The sequence below is a fragment of the Trachemys scripta genome, chromosome 1, assembly GCF_013100865.1.
Source record: "Trachemys scripta elegans isolate TJP31775 chromosome 1, CAS_Tse_1.0, whole genome shotgun sequence".
NCBI lineage: Eukaryota > Metazoa > Chordata > Testudines > Emydidae > Trachemys > Trachemys scripta.
The window spans coordinates 79,350,118-79,364,336 of NC_048298.1; the positions used below are offsets into that span (position 1 = coordinate 79,350,118).

A 14,219-nucleotide genomic window follows, 5' to 3' on the forward strand; every position below is an offset into this window, starting at 1 on the left:
AGTAATCAGACAATAAAAAATTGCAGAGAAGAGCCAGCCAGAAACTCCAGCAAGCAGGGGCAGAAGCAGCCAAAGCTGGGGCTGCTGCACTGGGGGAAAAGGGTAAAATGGGGCTCAGCTGAGCCCATCCCTCCCCCCAGTAACCCTCTGGACAAAGAATTGTACAGGAGAGACACTCCCCACACACACACACACACACACACACCTCTTGGAGGCACTAGGACCCAGATGTAGCCTCCCCACCTCCCTCTTATGCGGGCTTGGGAGAAAACCGCAGAGAAGAGTCAGCCAGAAACCCCAGCCAGTAGAAGCAGAAGCAGCCAACGCAGAGACCTTGGGACATTCAGAGAACTTTCCACAATTTTGACTTGACTTTCTCTGCCCTGTGCTGATTGATTGTTTGCTGTAATCCTCCCCTCCCGCACAGTCTCAGCTCTTCACTTCAGCTCACTGTCCCTCCTACGCTCTTCACCCCTCCCCTGTCCCCCTCACCCTCCTTCCCCTCCGTTCCCTTTTCTCTCCAGTTAGCTGATCCTCATGTAAGTAAATCTCCCTTCCGAAAAAAAATATCATGGAACTAACATGCAGTTTGCTGTCATCACACTGTTCAGTCTACTTGTGTATTACGCTCTTTCCCCCAACTTGCGTCTATCTTGTCTATTTAGACTGTAAGCTCTTTGAGACAGGGACCATCTACTATTCTATGTTTGTACAGCATAATGGGCCCCCAGTTGGTTGGATCTTAGGTGCTACCAGAACAAACATGTTAAATAATAATAATAAAGACAACGACAACAGCTTAATATTCAGACACCTGTTTGAGTCTACAATACTAATATTAGGGGAAAATGTCTTTTGATCTCGCAAAAGTGAGCAAACTAACTAAGTCAGTGATGGATAACTAACTCATGAAAATCAGATTTGTTTGGTCTAAAGAATTTGACATCATCCGTTTACATTCTAGAAGATTCACTGTAAATTCACACAGTATTGCTTTTTTTGGATTGCCTCCCTCCCTCCGGCTTGTCTACACTCAAGTTAAATGATTGCCATGATGTGCCCTGTAACAAACATTAGTGATCTATCCAGACCAGCCTTCAGCAGACAAGTTAAAATACCTCAATTTAACTGACAATCAATTAACTCCACATAAAAAAACACCAAGCTACACAATTCGCTGGTGGGCCACCAGATCATTTGTTTACATTTGCACAGCCGCCCGCAGCTCCCATTGGCTGGGAAGGGCAAACCGCAGCCACTACAAGCTGCGGGCGGCCATGCAAATGTAAACAAATGGTTGGGCAGCCTGCCAGCAGATTACCCTGTCAGGTCACATGCGGCCCGCATGCAACCGCCAGGTTGCCCACCACTGCCATAGAGTGAAAATTTTGTGACGTTCCCATTCGTGGTCGAGTTTAAAGTGTTTACTGAGGAAGTCGGAGTGCACATTCAGCTCTCATGGAAAGTAATTGGGTGATAGTGTGATGTGATTGTTGATGTACCAATTCCAGTGGTTGATTGTTTCTGCACACAGGGAGGCCGATCCCGCTCACCCTTGCTTATTGAGGTAGAAAACAGGCGTAGAGTTGTCTGACATTATAAGGACACAGTGAGAGCGGATGAATGGGAGAAAGTATTCTCACACCCTCCGTACTGCTCATAGTTACAGGATATTGACGTGCATCTGGATTTTCAAGATACACTCGCCCAAGGGTTCTCAAACTGGGGGTCGGGATCCCTCATGGGGTTGCAAGGTTATTACATGGGGGGTCGTGACTGGTCAGCCTCCATCCTAAACCCCACTTTTCTTCCAGCATTTATAATGGTGTTAAATATATAAAAATGTGTTTTTTAATTTATAAGGGGGTGTCGCACTCAGAGGCTTGCTATGTGAAAGGAGTCACCAGTACAAATGTTTGAGAACCACTGCACTAGCCCCTCGAGCTGTGTGGCTGTTCATATAGGCTCCCCAAACTAGCAGGGATGCGTCCATAATTATAGTTTTCTCTGGAGAGGAGAGGAGAAAAGGGACCCCCACGTATACATAATGGGGATTTGTCCACCATAGGAGGGAGGACAGTAGATTGGTCGGGACTGTCACCACAAGGTTCATGGAATGGCGGCTTAGGGAGTATCAGGACTGTAGCCAAGCTTGCAGGCACTGAAGGTGGAGTCTTGCGAATGGGGCGATGTAAGTGCACAAAGCCATGTGGCCAAGTAGGGAAAGATATGTTTTGACCAGTACCTGAGTGTTGCTTGCGATGAGACCTAGGAAATAATTGCTGATGGTCTGGAATCTGTCTGTGGGCAGGTACGCCCTTGTAGTGACAGAGTTCAAGACTGCCCTGATAAAGTCTAGAGATTGAGGAGGGACCAGATTTTTCTGTGTTTATGCTGATTCCCAGTGAAGAAAGGAGGTGGAGCATCATAGAGGTTGATGCATAGGCTTCCTGGTGAGATTTGGCAGCAAGGAGCCAATTGACATGGTATGGAAAGACAAGGAAGTCTGACATAAGCCACTATGACTGAAAATACATTGACAAAGACTCGGGGGGGGCTGCTGCGTCGAAGGGCAGTACTCTATACTGATAATAGTCGGCGCCTAGCTTAAATCCAAGAAAGTGTCTGTATGTGGGGTGAATATCTATGTGCCACCAGACTCCTTGTCGTTTTTGTGGATACAGACTAACATGGCTACCCCTCTGATACTATCTATGTGAAAGTAAGTGTCCTTCCTATTGAGAGCCGTGAACCACAGGGTGATGGAATTATTGCTGCCAATATGACCGTGTGAAATCTGAATTGCGAATGAAGCAGTTGAGATGACAATTGTTTTGTAGCATGAAGCCAAAGCTGAGGACACTAATGGTTCCGACCCAGAGCATACAGCAGTGAGAAGGAACTGGAGGCAGTCAGTCCGCCCTTCCCTTTATCACCCCAGTCGGAGGCACAAGATGAACCAGGACAGATGCATGGACCAATGGACACTACTTTCAAACTCTCCAGCTCCGTAACGCATAGTGTGCATGCATAATCCAGAGTGGAATACAGTAGGGACCATCATTCCAAGAAGAAATTATGGATATTCTCTGATATTATGTCCTGTAGACTAAACAGACAGAGGTGCCAAAACCCCTATTTAAAGGGGAAAGAAAATATGATGGCAGATGCCCTGTCCAGAAAGGAAGGGTCTGACCTGCCTCTGGGTCAGTCAGTGATTAACCTTCCTGCAGCTCTGTAGGAGGGGGAAGTCTGACGCTAAGAGCATCAGAGTGCCAGAAGGCAAGGAGCTCACTGCTATCAGGTAATGAGTTTAAGCTGGCCTGACCAACTCAGTGTACTCTAACTCACTGTAGTTACTGTCTGTATCAAAAAGGTGTCATGTAATACAAAGGTTCTCAAACTGGGGGTCAGGACCCCTCTGGGGGTCGTGAGGTTATTATATGGGCGGTCGCAAGCTTTCAGCCTCCACCCCAAACCCTGCTTTGCCTCCAGCATTTATAGTGGTATTCAATATATTTAAAAGTGTTTTTAATTTATAAGGGAGGTTGCACTCAGAGACTTGCTAAGTGAAAGGGGTCACCAGTACAAAAGTTTGAGAACCACGGATGTAACATGACATTGGAAAACAAATAATTCTCTGATCATTAATATTCTTGTGTGATGCATGTGCATGCCATGTATTAAGAACTATGGATATATGCTGGAATGATGACTAAAAAGTATTTAAGCCAGGCATGTGGGGGAAGTTGGTAAATAGGTCTGCCCTAGACAAAGGAATGTGTATTTGCTTCTCTGACCAGTCCCGTCATCAGGCAGACACAATGAAGGTCTCATTTACATACTAGGTAAACAAAGCCATGCAGGGGGGGAAACAGCTTCCAGCAGGGAAGAGAAACTTTACCTGGGCTAAAAGACCAGGCTCTGAACCTCAGGTGATAAGTAATTTAATCAATTGAGGGTATACAATATACTGTATATGCAGTTTATCAAGTGAGGTGTTTTATGAAAGCCTATAACACACTGGTGATCAATATCATTGTGAACTGTATGTATTAACACTACATAAGGAATTATGGATACTTATTTATATTATGCTTTACAGTCTGTGACCAAAACAAAGAGGAAAAAGATCTCTCCCAGAGAGAAACATCACAGCTATCTACTTGTATCCAAGAAACTGAGCAAGATGTGATGAAAAACAATGGAAGGTCTGTTTACATAAAAATCAGCAGGAGGGTGGGAACAAGGGAAGAACAGCATGAGATCATCCTGCCTCCTAAAACCAGGTCATTGAATTTAGGACGATATAAACAAGACCAGACACCATTTTGGCATCCATCACTAGATGAACACATGGGGCCAGAACTCATGTAAGCTGAGAAAGATCGGTCCTTCAACCAAGGAGGGTTGAAGTCTCTGGGCCTGAATACAAGTGAGAAACCTACTTAGGCAAAGATCTTTCCACAGGAAGACAAGGGAAGGCAGCAGCTTGTACTTCTGTGGAAGATCCTGACTGAGGGAAAATCAGCCATAGCTGGGAAGAAGGAAGATTGGTGAGAGAAATCATCTTCGACAAAGTCTGTACCTTGGTAGATCAAGTTTTAGCCCTTTAGATGCATGTTTTCACTTTTATTTGCTTGTAATCATCTCTACTTTTATTACTTTTACTTGGCATCACTTAACCTATGTCATATGGTTAATAAATTTGTTTTATTTTTACTATATACCAACTCAGTGCTGTGTTTGAAGGAAAGGGGGTATCTACCCCCGTTAAGTTAATAAGATGTAATGCACTTTTGTCTCCATGAAGAAGCAACAAACCTTATTTCTCTGAATGGTCCAGGACTGAACATTTCAGGGCACACTGTTTTGGGGAGATTCGGGATTCGGAGTGTGTTGGGGTCACCTTGCTGATTGTAACCCAGGCTGGTGGAAGCCAGAGTGGAGCCGCAGACAGGCTGCTGGGGTAAGAGCTACTGAACCAGAGCTGTCCAGCACACAGACACTCGCGGTGTGAGCTCCATGCTTGTAAGCTGGCTGTGAGTGTCCCAGGCTGAGAACTACAGCAGCAGGGCATTTCAGGCACCCAAAATACCTCAATTTAACTGACAACCAATTAACTCACTGTAAAAAATAACAGTGTAGACAAGCCCTCTGTGTGTTTGGAAAGGGTTGGACTCTATTCTGGCTCTTTATCCTTTTTATATTTTCACTCTGGGCCTGATTCTCATTTACACTAAAGTACCTTTACACTACTCTAGCAGCAAGAAGAGGCCCTAAAGTGGAAGTAAGTGTAATTTATACCCACTTTAAAGTCCTTTTACAATGTCAGACAAAGGCCTATTTGCATTGCTCTAAGTGAGATTAAAGCCTTCTGTCTTTTTTGTTCTCTATTCACATATGCTATATTTAAAAATCATGTTTCCCTTCAGTGCCTTGCACTGTCATGAGCTCACTTTGTATTTCTGTAACATTAAGATAGCAAGCTTCACTATGAAATTATAATTCCCCTTGAAAGCTTTGTCATTCTGTGTATAATTTGTACTCTTTTGCAGCAAAATCAGCAATTACATACCATATAATGACAAGATTACATAATTAGCTTTGCCTTTAATACTTAGTTTATGAGCTAAACTGCATATACTGTACTAAATATTCTCAGCTTTACCAGGTAACGTCAAATATAATCACCTAAGTAGCGTATACAGTATGTATATCCTGTTTAAGATGGCATTTACCCTGGAACAACACAGCTGTTACATGGTTATTTCTGATTTGTAAAATAAACACTTAAATCTGATTTAATCTGACGGAATTGACTAGTCTATTTATTTACTTAGTGAATTAGGGTATTTATAAAAGATTAGGTGGGAACTTTTAAAAAATTTATTAAACTCCAAATAAACAAACACCTTACTTTTACTATCATATTAAGTTCCCAAAACAAAGCCCACCAGATTGTGGATTCAGTAGTTGTGCTAAATGAGACTTCAGATGAACAACTTTCCCCTTTTGTGATTATCCTCCCAAAAGCAAACATTTACACCAGGAATCAGCAACCTTTGGCACACGGCCCATCAGGGAAATCCGCTGGCGGGCTGGGATGGTTTGTTTGCATCCAGCATCTGCAGGTTCGGCCGATTACAGCTCCCACTGGCCATGGTTTGCTGTTCCAGGCCAATGGGGGCTGCAGGAATCGGCGTGGGCGATCGGCCAAACCTGCAGGTAAACAAACCGTCCCAGCCCGCCAGTGGATCTCCCTGACGGGCCGCGTGCCAAAGGTTGCCGATCCCTGATTTACACTAAACTAGCATACTTATTTGCCAGGAAAACTTGATTTTAAAAATCAATTTTAACCATTGTTTGTAATTATTTTCTCAAAGAAAAGTTGGTTCTCATTTGATGGTAACCATTAAAACATGTTGATATGCAACTAAATGTAGTCTTTACTTTACATTTGGTCCAGGTTTTTATTGTTTGTTTTTTGGGGGGGCTAACTAGAAGGATATACTTTTATTTGAGCAATTATACTGCTTACGTTACATTTATTCAGATTCTTAAATTTTACATATGTTAAAAATAGTGAATGGTACATTTCTTATTTACTAGATGATGAATTTTTTACTTGCAATTTGTATCAAGCTCTATTTGGATGGAAATTAAATTAAAATGCACAAAACCAGCATTTTAATTTTTTAATTATCATTACATCGAACTATCTTAAATGTGGTGAATACATAAGAAAAATGTAACAAAGCATGTTTTGCATTTAAAACAAACTGTCTTACTAAAGAAAGGAAGTATTAACTGTAGCTAGTGAACTGGTTGTTTCTGGTCACTATGTGCTTCAAGATTTCAGATGTAACAGAACCCATCCTCTCAATTTTTAGTCACAGACTGGAAAAAGGAAAACAAGATTTCTTGCTTTTTCAGCTCCAGATTTGTTTCTTGACTTTGAATGAACTAGTCATTGAACTGAAATGAAGAAAATATTCTCTCTGCACCTGCAGAAAAGGTTACTGCTGTCAAAAGCTGGTTTAGCACTTCAACAAAAGCTGGTTTAGCACTTCAAGGTACTTAGCTAGTGACTTCCACCAGTTCAGTGGTTTAACTTTCTTTAAAACTCAGTAGCAAGCATGTACTGCTTAATACTAGTTTTAATATTTTAATAGCTAAATTTAAACCTTAACATAAGTGTCCATTTCAAATTTTATATTTTAAATAGATTTTTTTAAAGTAAACCCTGTTTAATCTAAATTTAAAAATCTGATTTTTTTTTAAATCATTGACTTTTATCCACCCTGTTATTTGCTTTCTAAACTATTCCAAATTCCCAGCATTCATCTTCATGACTCTAGTACATTCAGCAGTTCACTTCCGATTTTTTTTAAGTGAGCAAGCACTTATATATACAAGTTGTATGTATCTAATCTTCAAGCTGCCATGAAAGATGCATCTAAAGTTGATATATTCGCTACCTACCTTACTAACAATACTTTTATTCATCTAATGCATTATAATTAGTAGATTATAGAATGTACTTTTCATTCCAGAGTGGAAGAATGAGAAATTCTGGGATGCTCTCACTGTGACACTGACAACAGATTTGATGTCGCTATCAGAAGCAAAGGTTTTATTCTTTTTTCACTCAGCATAGACACAGGGCCAGCTCCAGGCACCAGCTCAGCAAGCAGGTGCTTGGGGCAGCCAACGGAGAGGGGCGGCACGTCTGGCTCTTCGGCGGCAATTCAGCGGCAGGTCCCTCACTCTCTCTCGGAGCAAAGGGCCTGCCGCCAAAGAATTAAGCGGCGACGGTAGAGCAGATCGCGATCGCTTTTGTTTTGTTTTGTTTTTTGCTGCTTGGGGCTGCAAAAACCCTGGATCTGGCCCTGCATAGACAGCAAGCAAATGTACTGTAACAGCATCACATTTTGGGGGTGGGGTAAAATTTAGATGGAAGGCATAAGGAGGATTTAGCTGTGCACCTCCCATTGTACAGTTAAATCCTCCACTTGCATACGTGGGCATCCATAACAATTGTCGGCCTCCTTTAGAACAGTACCTTCAAAATAGGTCACAAAAAAGAGAAAAATGACTTGCACTTGGTGCTGCATGTACACAGAAATCAATTATTAATCCAGTTGAGATGGGTTGTAAGTCAGTCAATTATCACAGCAAGTGGATCAACTACATGTCCTGCAGAACTGCTCAATGCCTTCCCTCACAGAAACATGTATCACCTAGTTAGATGAGAGGTATTTAAGTGCTGACCACAATATAAATGCAGTTTAATTAATTGGATTTTTATTATACACATGTCTCATAGTGCATGACACAAAAGCTAAAACAAACATATTCACGACCAAAAGTTACTTCTCAGATATATAGACCCAGGGCAAGATTTCAAAGTGGGATAGCGCCATTGAAGGCAGAATTAACATTTGATTAACAGCCTGCCCCATAAGGCTTAAAATCAGCAAATACTACTTTAAAAAAAAAAAAAAAAGGGAGCAGCAGCAGCAGCTCCCAAACTGACACTTTGATTAGTAACTTGCAGAGGCTGAAGACTTCATGGGGACTATGCCAATTTACGCCATCTGAAAATCTGGTTTCCTTTTCAGAGAGCTTTTCTAACAAACCCTTTTCATAAAGGGGTTTTAGTTCAACTGTAAAAACTCAACCTCTAATCGAGTTACTGAACAAAATGTCAGCTTGGGAGCTATTTTTAAAAAATATATCACGAAATATTTTTTGCCAATTTAAAGCTGTAAGTGGGGGCAAGAAAGATAAGGGTCTGAGACACTTATATCTAGACTATGATGTTTATGTAACAGAAGCTATGCCTACACGGCAATGTAAGCGTAGGGTTACTGGGTCTGCTGACCCATGTCAAGAAACCTTGGGCTTGAGCATCTACATTGCGTTTTAACCCGAGGTTGAAAATTTTCTGGCGCCTGTTCAAACCTAGGACTCTGGCACCCACACTGCAGTGCACAGACCCGAGTCAAAGTAACCATATACCAGAGATCCTAGCGCCCCCCCTCCCCCAGTGTCGACACTCTAGCCCTAGGAACATGATGCACTGTGGGAAAACTCTACTGCCCACCCTGTTTCCTAACTGTGGTGGTGCTAGTGATGGGACTTGTGACCCTATGGAGCACGAGTGCATAAAGTGCATAATTAGCTCCTTTGATGGCTGTCTCAATAGAATGACTGCAGTTTGAGAAGGCTTTATACACCTCTACCCCGATATAACACGAATTCGGATATAACGCGGTAAAGCAGCGCTCCAGGGGGGCGGGGCTGCGCGCTCCAGCGGATCAAAGCAAGTTCAATATAACGCGGTTTCACTTATAATGCAGTAAGATTTTTTGGCTCCCGAGGACAGCGTTATTTCGGGGTAGAGGTGTACTGAACTATCATCTAATCTGAATATTGAGCTCTCCAGCTCCAGGCTGAGTCACATGAGGAGGAAAAGGTTCAGAGAAAGGTAACTATAATGATTAGGGGTTTGGAATGGGTCCCATATGAGGAGAGATTAAAGAGGCTCGGACTTTTCAGCTTGGAAAAGAGGAGATAGGATAGAGGTATATAAAATCATGAGTGATCTGGAAAAAGTGAATGAGGAAAAGTTATTTACTTGTTCCCCTAATATAAGAACTAGGGGCCATCAAATGAAATTAATGGGCAACAGGTTTAAAACAAATAAAAGGAAGTTCTTCACACAGCGCACAGTCAACTGTGGAACTCCTTGCCTGAGGAGGTTGTGAAGACTAGGACTATAACAGGGTTTAAAAGAGAACTGGATAAATTCATGGAGGTTAAGTCCATTAATGGCTATTAGCCAGGATGGTAAGGAATGGTGTCCCTAGTCTCTGTTTGTCAGAGAGTGGTGATGGAGAGCAGGAGAGAGATCACTTGATCATTACCTGTTAGATTCACTCCCTCTGGGGCACCTGGCATTGGCCACTGTCAGTAGACAGGATACTGGGCTGGATGGACCCTTGGTCTGACCCAGTACAGCCATTCTTATGTTCTTATGTAAAATGTCTGTGTGCACCAGTTATGAAGGTAAATAGGGCATCAGTCTCCAGGGCTGTCAAACTACCAAAATGAAACTTTTCAATTCTTAATTTTTAAAATGGGATGCTCAATGAATGTGTTTTGTGTTTTATTTATTTGTCTGTTTTGACGTTTGACATAAAATGTAGGTTTCAGAAGAAAGGCGCACTCACACCCCAGCCTGGCTGCTGCCCGCTGCAGAGCAATGAAGTGCATCCGCAGAGGTTGGGGTGCAGGGTGCTCCAGCACCCCCTGGGGATCCCTTATTCCCATCCCTGCTGCACACCGGGAGACAGGGAGAAGGGATCCCCAGGAGGCTGCATGGAAGTTTGGGGGCTGGCTCCCATTCGCTGCCATCACAGTGCACACTGCCCTAGCTCCTCTGCACAAGCAGCCCCGGGGAGGGCTGGTGGACTGGAAGCAAGGGCCAGAGAGCAGAGCAGGGACCAAGGGGCTGCCCTGCAGGGAGGGGCAGCAGCCCTGCCAGGGGAGGGATGACCCCCAACATCCTGGCAGCCAGGAGCCACCTCCTGCCTATCAGCTTTGCTCCTGCTCCAGGTAAGCTCCATGCAGCAGTGAGAAGAAGCCGGAGCCACTGCCATGGGAGGAGGAAGGGGGAGCATGCTCAGCCAGACAATAATGGTGCTTCCAGAATGCTGCGCTGGCTGCCTGCAACACTGCTCCTCTGCCACCAGGAACTGCGGAATACAGTCAGAGGACTTACAGGACCTGAGTCAAGCTGTGGCCGCATGTACACAGGCAATCAATAGGGCTCAGACCCTGGATGCCAGCTTAACACAGGCTTGGCGACGGTGGATTTGATTTAAATCAAATTGATTTAAATCATGATTTAAAAACTAGTCAGGAAGACTCAATTTAATCATGTATTGCTACATAAAAATGCATTCTTGTTATAACCTTAATACATATTCTTCACAACTCGGAGACAGGGGAGATAGACGAGACCCAAACTGGGTCTCTTTTACGGCCTGCTGCCATTATAGGTTTTCCCTTCTAGTGAGAGAATGGTATGGTAGATCTCAAATCAATGAGGGCTACACTCAGAAAGATCTCAAGACTTCTGGAATATGCTGCTCACAGTTTCACTTTTGTTTCTACTGCCTGTCCCTCCCTTCTCACATTTATCTCCAGACTTCTTCTCCTTGTCCAGATCTATTCTGCCCCCAACAATCTTCTATTCACTGAACTTTTTGAAACTTTTCACTTTTAGAGAGAGGTAAGGGATTGACTCGGTGTACAGAAATTTGCAGAGGGACAACAGGGTTGAGGTCTGTTTTTCTCACCTCTATATATTATTTGGTTATTGATTTTAAAACATTTTTGCTGTTAACAAAACATTATCTCTGGAGACACAAATCCACAGTTTGAGAACTACAAAACTAAGCATCTCTGATGGTATCTTCTAGACTGAGCACTGACTCCTATTGTATAGCTAGAAAGATTAGCCTAAATAATCTGTACAGTAGCCCCTGGAACCCCATAAGATTGGGTCCCTAATCCATGAATTACTCATTTACAAAACTTTTCTTAAACATTACATGAATATATTGTCTCATACTATAGAATTAGAATTTGTAAGACCTATTCCATGATGAGAGATCTTTGAGCTATAATGTATTTTAATTAAAACTATCTTTAGGTAGGTTTTTTCCTCAAAAAGCATTTTATCAAAAAAATCCAATTTAAATTAAAAAATCCAATTTTTTAAAAAAATCATTTATATTTATCCACCCTGGCTTGGCCCCTGCAACCTGCAGGGTCCTGGGACCCTGCATTCAAGCCTTCGGTTAGCACATTTGCAATATGAACGCAAGAGGGGCTTGGCGTGAGCCCAGGCTCAAAATTGGGCTTAAATTGTTGCATAGACATACTGGGGTCTGATTTTCATTAAATTGGCTCTTTTGTATATTTGGGGGGGGGGAGAGGGAGAGAGTAACCAAGTGGTATCTCTTGCAATACCTATAATATTCCTTATGAAACACATTTACCACTGGGGAAATAAAATATTGCATACACTTTTAAATGTAACTGCCAAAAGACAACCGAGGCAATCTGAAATAGATTTAACATTTTTCATCCCATGATTACACAGCAGACAAAGATTCCATTTACCATTAGGTATGCAATGGTATGGCATGGCAACTCCTAAAAACTCCTGTAATTGACATTTCTACAGAGTCTGGGACTTGCTCTTTAGGCAGAGGGAAAGGAATCCTAAAGAAACTGAGTAGAGGAGGGTGCCATTAATGCCTAAACTTCACCAAACATTGTGGTCTCCAGGGAAACAGTTCAGGCTACCTTATTAGCTTTGGAAGAGAAGTCTTCCAACAAGATCTATATCAGAACATCCTTCCTACATTTATAGCCAATTTTTTCAAAGAGTTAAAATTCAGCCTTGGTTATCTAGTTAAATTTCCAGGTGTCCTGTCATCCTCTTGCAACTAATACAGAAGCCATTTGAAGTAACTAAAATGTCAAATTCGTTTTAGGGTAGCATTAATATTCTCATGCATCATTGCAGCGATGGAATATTCTTTGGGAAGTAAGCCAGTACACTAAAAGCGGAACTGGGCAGAAACACTCCTTGCGATCAATTACAATACATATATTTTTAATTGTACCAATATAACTTGCAATGGTTACAAAAACTTCACCATCCCACACACGTATACAGACCCACAAACAGTTCCAGTGTACAGACTGAAATAAACATTGTATAAAACCAATGAGTATTACTGGCAGAATGCTATTATAGAAGCCTCCTAATCTCTAACCATTCCAAAGAACTATTTTAATGTTGATCTAGACACAGTTTACATAGCACAGAAGATCATTCACAGGACGGAATAGCTTCTGCGTCTCTGCTACTTTTTCTGCTCACATCTGGCTTTGGAGGGAAGGGGGAATGATGTAGATAATGCTTTCAGTCTTTATAGAGAATCATCTCCTTGGCTTTATACTGGAATTTCATAGCCACTTGCCACTCATCCCAGGCCAGACCTACAGTGAAGTTTTCAATGTGGCCTTATCTTTTCAGGGACAACCTCTTCCCCACTCAGACTCTGTCTACACTGGCAATTGAACAACAAAACCTTTGTCTTTCAGAGGTGTTAAAAAAAACCCACCCCAAAAGACAAAAATGTTGCAGACAAGCGCTGGTGTGAACAGTGCTTTGTCAGCAGGAGCGCTCTCCTGCTGACAAAGCTAACCCGGCTCGTTGGGGATGGAAGTTTTCTGTCAGCAGGAGAGCTGACAAATATTGGCTATTTTGCGCGACTTTTAGCAGCACAGCTGTAGCAACACAGGCGTGTTGCTAAAGCTGTGTACTGTAGACATAGTCTACGTCCCTTCTCAAGAGTTTCAGGGATATAATAGTAGGGTTTTTGCAGGATGGAATTCAGGTGCACTGGTATGGTATATGGAGCACTGGAGACAGGTGCTGCTCCAACATCTTAGTTCAAAAATCACTCCAATTAGTCTCCGATTTTCATCAACACCATATTGTAAAACAAAAGCAATTTCTATTCTCTATCCCCTCTGATATTACACTAATAAATATAACTGAAGTGGTTTATTTTTTTAATATGCTGTACAATTTGGTATTGGTTACCACAGCTACACAGAATTTAAGAGCTATGCTAAATTACCAAATTTCAGATTGTAAACAGTACTCTTACTCCCTAATACAAACAGCATTTTTTGCAACAAATCACAACTAGATGTAAAGCAAATTTTTATTAGAACATAAGAACTGCCACACTGGGTCAGACCAATGGTCCATCTAGCCCAGTATCCTGCCTTCCAATAGTGGCCAATGCCAGATACTTCAAAGGGATTGAACAGAACACCGAAATCATCAAGTGATCCATCCCCTGTTATCCAATCCCAGCATCTGGCACTCAGAGGTATAAGGACTCCCAGAGCATGGGACTGCATCCCTGACCATTTTGGCTAATAGTCACTGATGAACCTATCCTCCATGAACTTATCCAATTCTTTTTTTAATCCAGTTTTACTTTTGGTCTTCACAACATCCCCGGGCAATAAGTTTCACAGGCTGACTGAGTTGTGTGAAGAAGTACCTCCTTTTGTTTGTTTTAAACCTGCTGCCTATTATTTTCATTGGGTGACCC

The 14,219-nt window shown here is 42.3% G+C and overlaps 1 protein-coding gene across 1 annotated transcript in view; it reads right to left on the minus strand.

Annotated features, from left to right (window-relative positions):
• EEA1 (early endosome antigen 1) overlaps positions 1-14,219 on the minus strand; it is a 114,253-nt gene that overhangs the window by 73,322 nt on the left and 26,712 nt on the right. The window lies entirely within an intron of this gene.